Here is an 11,597-nt window from a genome sequence, read left to right as displayed (position 1 = left end):
AGAATTGAATTCTGAATTCCAAGAGAATCTGTACACTTTAACCAACATCATCGTTGTCTTGGACATGTTGAATATGTTCCATGTTTACCACTCGCGTTTTCCTCGAATCGTCAGGTCTAACAAGGTATTACGTTTTGGAAAAAAAAAAAGTTAATAAAATGAATTAAAAAATAAAAACAGCTGTAAACCGACCCCCCACCCTTATAAAAATGTCATCTATAGAATAGTTAATTAGAATTCTGCAAATTTTTCCGCAATCCAACCATATTAGGTACAAATAAACTTCAACTTAGGCTTAACTTGTCTACCAAGTTTCAATTAAAGCGCTTTATTATCTTTCTGATCTTTTTTTTAGATGAGGATTGACAATTCGTATTATTTGGATTATTCGAACCATTGTTCTCGTCTTGAGTGTTATTTTCACAACGTTTCGGCCGATGTAACCTCTAACCTTCTTCAGGTGTATCTCTTGAAATAAAGATTGATAAATTGTATTATTTCGATTATTTGAACTACTGTTCACGTCTTGAGTGTATTTTGCACAACGTTTCGGCCGATGTAATTTCCTACATAATTCAGTTGATCTGTGACGTAGTGGATAAATTACCTGCTAAAATTCAGTTGTTAAGTTACACTCTTCTGGAGGTTGAAGGTTCAGGCGACACTAAAAATACAATTGCGAATAACTTAGAACTTCTACCCAATCATGGCTGACGGAACGAGATCATGCTACCGCTGAGTTGAATAACAGGTTCCTTTCGAAATTCCGTGCAGATTCCCGAGTTTGACAAAAAGATTCACATGTTCGACGGAAAGATTCCTGAGTTCGACAAGATTCAGCTGAAGAAGATCGGAGGTTATATCCACATATTCATTGTTTAAAGAACACTTAATGTAACAGAGCGCAAATGCATGCTAAATGACGTCACTTGTAGGGAAAAAAGACTATAAAAGACGATCACGTTAGAGATATAGATGACACGTTCGAGATCACGTTCGGAATCACGTTTTATACAGGGAAAGTAGCCGGAAATAAATGTCGTTGTTGAAAGAGAAAGAAGTCGAGTTATTGCTTGTCCTGTGTTCCTTGAAACGTACTCTGCTACAACGTGTTTGGATTACGTGTGTAGACGTGCTTAACGTTACGTAAAGATGAGAATAATAGACTTGAATAATCCAAATAATACGTCTTATCATCTTTGCACATATTTCAATATACGTTATTTTTATTCACAGCTCATATATATATATATATATATATATATATATATATATATATATATATATATATATATATATATATATATATATATATGTATATATATATATTGTAAACATATTCATTGTTATAACGGAAACCTACGACCAAAATACGAGCAACACATTTATCTGCTGCTTACAATTATGAAAGACGAACTGGGGGGGGGGGACTCGGTTGTCGTCAGGTAGAAGCGAAACCGAAAAATAATTTTGTAAGCAAAAAAAAAAAAAAAAAAAAAAAAATGACATGTGCCGGCGAACTCGCATAACAGAAGTTAGTAATTGAACGCGCTTATCGGTGAGCCCACGATTACGCAGATGCTATAACATGGCAAACTTAGCTATTTAAAAAGAAAAACGTTATAGGTGATTCGTGCATGCGTGGTTTGCAAATTGCTGCTAAACGCAGGTTATCATCTGACTCCATTCAAAGAAAACGATATTTCTACACGAAATGATGGATGATATTTTCGAATGCTTCAATATTTTTTGTCCAAGAGATCGCTCTTTCAAACGATGCCACGTTCGTGCGTGTACGATGCGCATGGCACAAGATTTTAGCAGACATACAAACACACAAACAAACAGGTAAGACCTACGTTTTACATTTTGTGAGTGTTCACTGTTCCACATTACTCTTATCTTCTGGGCATAAAAAAAGGGACAACGCCTAGCTCAAAAACCAGTTCTCTACGCTCATAATTGAATTGAGAACCCCAAGAGAATCTGTATGCTTTAACCAATGTCATCGTCGTCTTTGATGGGGGGGGGGAGAGAATTAGAATATTAAAAAAAAAAAAAAAAACAGTCGAGAAGGCACGCGTGAAGTAAGAGATCAAAAGAATGAACCAGTGCAATTCCCGGAGAGACGTTACGAACTGAAATTCAGGAACACCAGCGATTTCGTTTTGAACGCCGTTCTACGATTTTTCTTTTTTTTTCGTGGTAATTAGTAAAGAAAACGTTCAGATTGACATTGAATAAAGATTGCGATAAAAATTGCGTATAGTGGATAGAATGTTGTTGTTCCCCCTCCCCCTTTGTTGTATGCTTATGACATATGAATATTTCGGAGTATTTAGCATTTATAATTCAAGTATATTGATAATATGACCAATATTTTTCAAATGTGCTTAATAAAGTAGAACTTTTCTGAATATCATATATATATATATATATATATATATATATATATATATACTAGCAGCAGACCGACCGGCATTACCCATTCGTAAAATACGCTTAAATATGATATTTTGATTAATGCAGATTTCGTATTTATTATTATATTGGACACAAAGTATAGTAATGATTTAAAAAAATTAAAAAAATAAAAAATGACTCGTGCGTGCGCCGCCACCGAGAATCGAAACCAAAACGTTTAGCTTACGATTTACTTTGTTGTTAACGCCTGAGCTATGAATACGTGTTTGCTTATAGGCTAAAAATTCAAACATGAGCCAATAGCTATTACATAATGCATGCATATTCGTAATGCCGTCGTTCGATCTTCACCTGGCATATTCCCTTTTTTTAATTTTCACACTTTTGCACCAATTCTCTCGGGCTAAAAGTTTTGCATGGGTTCGAATACCCTATATATTAAGTTTCATGTCTGTAGACCAAAAACTGACAGAGGAGTTTGATAGGTAAAATTTTCAAACAAATGTATATACGCATACATAAATATGTATAGAAAGTGGTTCGTGTGTACCATTTTACGCAAATATTACGCAAGTATAAATAATCATGTAGAATGTCTGCATGAATATAATTACACGTAATAGTTAACTAAAGATGATCATTCCATAAGAAAACTGAAAAAACTAATAGGGAATTAACTAAAATGAATTTTTAAAAAAGAATATGCAAATTAGCTAGATCTTTTGCAGATGAATACAATTCCACGGACCATGTATAACAAAGTTGTATTTTCTTTTTAAACAAATACAACAAATGATTTCTGATATGAATATCAATACACACAAAAAAACTAAGTTTATAGGAGTGCATTAAGCATGAGAAACGATGTTACTGTTTGTATTTAATCATTTTATTTTTTATAATTCAAGCGCACATTCGCTCTTGGTCAGAAAAAAGTATCGATTTCGATCCTTTTTTGTGACCAAGAGCGGAGGCGGAGGTCCGCTTGAAATATAAAAAATAACAATAAGAATATTAAATACAAAAAGTAACATCGTTTTTCATGCTTCAAAAAACCCTCATAACCTTTAAATCACTATCCTAGAAGCATACGTGGACTTTTAACATATATATATATATATATATATATATATATATATATATAGAGAGAGAGAGAGAGAGAGAGAGAGAGAGAGGGGGGGTCGGAGAATTTCGAATAAATAAAAGTCGTAAAAGTTTTTATGTTTACTTACCGAAAACTGTAACAGAATGGAATTGCTGAAGTTGGTTATGTAATAAAATCGCTGAATTACGGTGTGTCGTCGACAAATCTCTCTCTCTCTCTCTCTCTCTCTCTCTCTCTCTCTCTCTCTCTCTCTCTCTCTCTCTCTCTCTCTCTCTCTGTCAACGCAGAGGAAAGTGTACACTGAAATACATTCCTAGTTGTCGTCAGAATGGAAACAATGACGGCGTTATAAGTGTTAGCGGGACCATTTTGCTCGAAAAGTATATTTTTCTGTCGAGTGGGGATAAATTATTGAGATGTCAAATCTCGTAAGAACAATTGTCTTTTTTATGTTTTTGTTTGTTTGCTTGTTTGTTTGTTTGTTTGCTTGCTTGTCTGTTTGTTTGTTTATAAAGTCAGTTAGATTGGATCGTAAGGCGTACAGATGTGCTCGGCGAGTGCGCGACGTAATATTGGCCGACTGCTAAGAGCTGGCGAATGCAAGTAGCCGCCGCTCGGTTTTCATACTATATACCAAGGGAAGCAACGGCTCACCCTCTCTTCCCGCGACTGCCGCTACTGCGCACGCGTACACGCATCACGAGTAGAAAGCACATGTTCTTTCTTGAATGGTTATTTGTTTCCATTACATAGAAAATGTTCACATTCGTTTCTTTCCTTTTCTCTTTTCTTTCTTTTTCTTTTCCCTTTCTTTTTCAATAGTCTTCACGTTCTTATTTGTGAAATGTACAGATCCACACCTTCAGCTGAATTTCCCACACCCCGCAAAAAAAAAAAAACAAAAAAAACAAAAACAAGCTAAACAAACAAAAAACTTTTGGGGGAAATTATTTTAAAAACAGGCAAATTATTTTTGAAAAAAAACAAAAAAAACAACCGTTGACTTAAAATAAGTACTGGATGCCAAATTGACGGTTGAATATAGTTAAATTTTCACTCATTTTTGCATTAGATACTAATCTCTATTAATCTTTATTAATCCCTAAGTGTGCATCGAACGGATACCATAATAGTCAGTTCGCGGCACCTTATCGTAACAAAGTTCCATGCAACCAGATCGGACCAGTAGTTTCAAAGAAAAAGTGAAAGTGGTCGATAGACAGACAAATAAACCAATAGACTAAGAGAAATATAACCTGAAAATTTAACACAAAATGAAATTAGAGTTTAGAGTGGTTAATCAGTTTCCTATATAAATCTAACGTAAAATTATACCCCGTTCCCGGACCATACAACCATTTGTTTATTATTTTATGGATTTTTTTTAACATCCCACTGACTGATCATAAACAAAAAACAAAGCTCATAAAAAAAGGTATATAATTTATCGTCCGTGCCGAAAAGCGCATGTTGCTCACTAGATAACGCGAGAACGAAATCGATGATGCGAAACTGATCGACCAATGTAAATTCTAAAATAATTTATGTATTTATTTATTTTCTTTCCGACAAGATTTTGGATGGTGTTCACACATAATCTATCTATATATCTATAAAGTGAACGTGTCTGTGTGTGTGTGTCTGTGAGTGTACATTTCCCTACGCAATAACTCTGTCAATTTTAAGTCTACAGACTCGAAATTTGATATACAGGATACTGAGATTTGGAAAAATCTTTGTGATTGGTTTTCGGCCAGAAATTTGGCTGTAAAGGGGTCAAAGTTCAACGATTTGATCTTTGAGAACTCTAACAAACTCCTCCGACAATTTTTGGTCTAAACACTTGAAATGTTAGATATAGGTTCCTTGGACATAGATCTAACTTAATAACTTGATTTGAGCCAAAAAAAATAAATGTTAACGGGTCATGATAGGGGTCAAAGTTTTAAAAAAATTGACCTTTTTTTTTTTTTTTTGCTCAACATACATCTCCAAACATCCGGGCAACGCCGGGCTGAAATGCTAGTATATCTATAAAAGTGAACGTGTCTCTGTGTGTGTTGTGTGTACATTTCCCTACGCAATATATCTGTCAATTTTCAGTCTACAGACTCGAAATTTGATATACAGGGTACTGAGATTTGGAAAAATCTTTGTGATTGGTTTTCGGCCAGAAATTTCGCTGTTAAGAGGTCAAAGTTCAACGATTTGACCTTTGAGAACTTTACCAAACTCCTCCGACAATTTTGGGTCTAAACACTTGAAATTTTAGATATAGGTTCCTTGGACATGGATCTAACTTAATAACTTGATTTGAACCCAAAACGAGGAATGTTAAGGGGTCATAATAGGGGTCAAAGTTAAAAAAAAAAAAAATTGACCGCTTTTCTGTTATTAATATTATTATTATTATTTATTTTTTTTGTTGTTCAACATCCACCTCCAAACACCCGGGCAATATCGGGCTGAAATGCTAGTCGCTAAGAAAAGTATAATTTCACCTTTTAAGAGGAGGGGGTGATTTAATCGAGGTAGTTAACCTATAATAATCAATCTTTCTTCATTCCCTTTTTCCTCATTTCTATCTCATTCTATCTCATTCTCTCTCTCTCTCTCTCTCTCTCTCTCTCTCTCTCTCTCTCTCTCTCTCTTTTCTATGTTAGATGCTTTAATTTCGATTTTAGCTGATGGCACCTAAGATACTATTTTAAACTTATGAAATCATTACTATATATTGGGTACAATATAAAAATCAATGGAGAATTGGTTTTAGAATCATAAATTTTAAATCTCAATAAATTTAAATATCGTATGTTAGCCTATTTTAAGATCGAGACACGCTTGGAGGGGGTACTACTATATATTGTATGCAATATAACATATAATAATCAGTAGAAGATTGGCTCTATTATAACTACGAAATCTGCACAAATTAAAATATCATATTGAAGCGTATTATACGACTGAGCAAAGCCGGGCGGCTTGCTGTTATCTATCTATATATAAAAGTGAATGTGTGTGTGTGTGTGTGTGTACATTTCCCTACGCAATAACTCTGTCAATTTTTAGTCTACAGACTCGAAATTTGATATACAGGGTACTGAGATTTGGGAAAATCGATGCGATCGGTTTTTGGCCAGAAATTTCGCTGTTAAGGGGTCAAAGTTCAACGATTTGACCTTTGAGAACTCTACCAAACTCCTCCGACAATTTTGGGTCTACGCACTTGAAATTTTAGACATATGTTCCTTGGACATGGATCTAGCTTAGTAACTTGATTTGAACCCAAAACAATAAATCTTAAGGGGTCATAATGGGGGTCAAAGTTAAAAAAAATTGACCTCTGCGGTCTCTTCCAAATTACTCAGACAATTTCTGGTTTAAACATTTGAAATTTTACATAAAGGGTATTCAGAGATAGGACAAGCTTTTTCATCAGTTTGGGTCGAAAATTTTTAGTTACCAATATATAAGTGTATGTATGTATGTCTGTTTGCATGTCTGCCTTAAACTTTCAATAGAGGCGACGGATTTTACCAAGATCAGTATCGTTTTAAAGTTCGACCTTTCATACGACAAACATCGACAAATTGGCTAAAGACATTAATATCTTCACCTTCAACTAGGCACTTTTCTACAGGGGGAGAGGAGAGGGGTCACTATTTTCGCCGATATTTTTTAAAGTTATCCTCTCCTTTAGATTGTCTAGCCTTAATTTAAAAAATGTCGCTTCCGGTTTGGCGGTGGTCGTAACAGCATAAACGTTAGGTTTTACCCCGTTCTTTTCCTCCTTTGAGGTACGGGTTCGAACCTGCCTTCCTACTACCACTTTTTTTTTTTTGCTCAACATGCACATCCAAACACCCGGGTAACGCCGGGCTGAAATGCTAGTATATATATATATATATATATATATATATATATATATATAATTTTCAGAATGTGAGAGATTACATATCATTATTTCCACAGCCCAAAGAACGCCGCATGGTTAGCATGGTTCTTGTGGACTGCGGCGTTCTTTGGGCTGTGGAAGTTATTATTATATATGGGGTTTTCTGTAAGGTCTAGCGAGGCTGTTGGATCGTAAACATGGTCCAACATCTGAAACATACGTAAGCAAACAGATAAAACGGTAATAAAAAATAAAACACATAATTGCTCTGAATTACCAGTTTTACTATATATATATATATATATATATATATATATATATATATATATATATATATACACACACACACACACACACACTCCACTAAAATTATTAAACAGAGAAAAGGATTTTTTAACATTTCTTTCCACTTATCTAAAATAATATTGCACGAAAATAATCTAGACACTAGTTAATAAATATATATTTGTTCTTTTTATTTTTGTATATTTGTATAATATTTCTATTTGCATACACTTCCCCAGTATATATAAAACTAAAAACATCGACCCTCTCGTCAGTAACCACACCTCTTGAAAAAGCCCGCATAATACGGGCTAAACGTCGAGCCTCCGGTCTTCCGCTTCCTTTTCACATCATAACGTCGGATTATATCCATTTTAAAATTCATACTGTCGGAATGGAAAACCAACCCTACAAAAGGAAGCTGCGTAAATATAAAAATACACTAATCGCAGCCCACTCCAACATGAACAGGAGTGCTTTCTTACAAAGATGCATTGACGAGAAGGTCATTCCCAAATGTACAAACAAGACCCTTCAAACTTCCCATCATATTTTTCCTAAACACACCGAGCAATACCTTAACATATCAATACATAATCTTAAGGACAGAGCAACTTACTCACGAACTATCGCAAAATCACTAGCAAACGATCTATATTCGAATCATTCTTTCTCTCCAATAACACAACTTCATCAGACAACGGATAAAATCTTTCAACTCCGATCATAACAAAAAACTTAACAAAACTTATCCAACTTAATTTCCAATAGCAAGTGGAGTTCCATCGGACGGCCTGAACTTATTCAAAATCTCACCCAACAATCATTAACAAACATTGAAACAGAAGTCCTTAGCTTTGGTTTGAAATTCGCAACAGGGATCATTCCTAAAAAAACAACTAATATGATCTCCCATAACTGCAAACATGAAGACACCGACTTCACAAAAGGTTTTTATCCATAGCATTATATCCGCGACTGCCACTCAAACCATAGATACCGTCTTACCGAAACATCACATAGAAGCATTATCGCATATGGCTAACGACGATAAAATCATTATCACACCTGCAGGTGGCGGTGTTGTAATTATGGAAACAACAGAGTACAAGAATAAAAAATACGAAGAAACTAATTCCGGTACAATACAAATAGAAACTGATAAGTTACACCAAAATGCATAAGAAATTAATAAATAATAATAAAAACTGGTCTGCCTACATAGACACATAAAATAGCACGAGCAATCTCAAAACTGTTAACTTCATTATTAGGCACCATCAGCAAATCCCACATTAAAAACTCCGGCGACCTACTTAATAAAATAAAAACACTTAATATGAAAAACAAAACTGTAAACAGCCTTGACATAGAATCTCTATATACGAACACCCCCCCCCCCACCAGGAAATGCCTTAATCTACTTCATAAACACCTCAACAAAATAAAAATCGAATTACCTTTTCCAACTAACACATTAATAAACATTATAAACCTGTGTATTGATATGATGTATTTCACATTTGGTGGACTCTATTACAGGCAAAAGTTTGGATTGCCAATGGGTAGCCCCCTAAGTGGGGTCCTGGCGTGCCTGTTTCTAGAGTTTACTGAAAGTGGTCCCTTAAAATATAAATTACCTAGGGGTGCATCGTATTACAGGTATACAGATGACATTCTACTCTTTCTCCCCAAATCGTCGAATATTGATAATGTCACTAACAAACTTAATAAAATAGAACCTACCATCAATTAAACTTACGAAACTGAAAATAATGATTCCATATCTTTCCTAGACATACAATTAATTAATAATAATAATCAACTAAAATTCAAAGTTCATCGTAAAACAACTAATAAGAATGATTATATACATTTTTACTCGCAACACAATAACAACGTAAAAAAAGACATTATATTTGGGTTTTATCTAAGAGCTATGAGAATATGTAGCAAAGAATGTCTAAACGATGAATTTGAATATATAGAAACTACATTCAAGAACTTACAATATCCCCAATACTTCCTACTTAACGCTAAAAAAAGGGCCTTAAAAATCTATCAAAACCGAGATCAAAACCACCCCCAAGAAAACCTAACAAACAATAGAAGACTAATTGTTCCAACTAACGATAAAAATAATAACATTTATAAAAAAAAAACTTAACAAAATCGGCTTTCAAATAGTACAGAAAAACTCCCTAACGATAAAAGATTTAACTCGGAAATCTAAAACTAACAATAATAAACCATTAACACAAACCGGAATTTATACCATACCGTGCCTTGATTCTGGCAAGATATACGTAGGAGAGACGCAGCGAAACCTTGCTAAAAGATTATATGAACACAAAAGAGACATAAAGAATAGCAATACACGTAATGCTCTTTTCGATCACATAATGGAAAATGACCATCATTTCGATTCCGAAAATGCGACCCTCCTAAAGCATATACATATTAGGTCAACACGCCGTCTGTTGGAAGCTGCTCTTATCTCTGACTCTACTAACACTATCAAACAGAGAAAAGGATTTTTTAACATTTCTTTCCACCTATCTAAAATAATATTGTACGAAAATAATCTAGACACTGGTTAATAAATATAGATTTATTCTTTTTTTTTTTTTTTTTTTTGTATATTTGTATAATAATTATATTTGCATACACTCCCCCAGTATATATAAAACTAAAAACATTGACCCTCTCGTCAGTGACCACACCTCTTGAAAAAGCCCGCATAATACGGGCGAAACGTCGAGCCTCCGGTCTTCCGCTTCCTTTTCACATAATATATATATATATATATATATATATATATAGAGAGAGAGAGAGAGAGAGAGAGAGAGAGAGAGAAAGAAAGAGAAATAAAAAGGAACAAATTATGTCATGTGTTCATCAACGTTTCGTATATATATATATATATATATATATATATATATATATATATATATATATATATATATATAGGGTAGAGCACTGTCGTAAATAATCTCACCCGCTACTTAATTGGCTGAAAAATGCAAGGCTCGCTGTTTGTTTGTGGATTAATGTTTGTTTAATATAATATAGACATTTGTAGAGGTTAATTACGGGCGCCGTTCTTGAGGTGGATAAGTTGAACTGTCGACTGTCAATATGATGGTTAAAGGTTCAATCCTCGCGTGGCAGACGTGCTAGTCTAGCCGACTGATGAGTTGTGATACAACGAAACAGTACTGTATGTTGATATATACATATATTTGCTCGCTTGATACTGTACTGATTGTGGATATATATATATATTTGCTAGCTATCATATATATATATACACATATATATATATATAAATCTAGCAAATTTATATATATATATATATATATATATATATAAATCTAGCAAATTTATATATATATATATACATAAAGCTAGCAAAAGTGTATATATGAATACCTTTTTATTTTGATTCTATTTAAGTTTACGAGGGCTTTTAACTTGTAAGCTTAAGTTTTTGCTTCTTGATTTGGATCATATATATATATATATATATATATATATATATATATATATATATATATATATATATATATATATGATCCAAATCACTTTATATATATATATATATATATATATATGTATATATATAAATTGTGTGTATGTATATATGTGCATGTGTATATACATGTATATATACATACACACACATATATATACACATGTATATATATATACATTCACGCACATATATATACACATGTATATATACATTCACGCACGCACACACGTATATATTTACATAAATTTATAAATATGCGTGTTGTATATATATATGCATGCGTATGTATATATATATATATATATATATATATATTGTTGTGTACACAAACACACACACACACACACACACAC

The 11,597-nt window shown here is 33.4% G+C and overlaps 1 protein-coding gene across 1 annotated transcript in view; it reads right to left on the bottom strand.

Moving 5' to 3' along the window:
• Positions 1-4,217, bottom strand: part of LOC145265548 (metalloreductase STEAP4-like) — an 18,892-nt gene extending 14,675 nt beyond the window's left edge. The window contains exon 1 of the mRNA XM_080121513.1: positions 3,657-4,217. The gene's annotated coding sequence lies outside the window, so the exon portion shown is untranslated. The remainder of the gene's footprint in view (positions 1-3,656) is intronic.
• Between the last annotated feature and the right edge of the window lie 7,380 nt (positions 4,218-11,597).

Source organism: Euprymna scolopes, chromosome 40 (assembly GCF_053919585.1).
Source record: "Euprymna scolopes isolate OS-2025 chromosome 40, ASM5391958v1, whole genome shotgun sequence".
In the NCBI taxonomy this organism is placed as follows: Eukaryota; Metazoa; Mollusca; class Cephalopoda; order Sepiida; family Sepiolidae; genus Euprymna; species Euprymna scolopes.
This window is presented reverse-complemented; position numbering and strand designations above follow the sequence as displayed.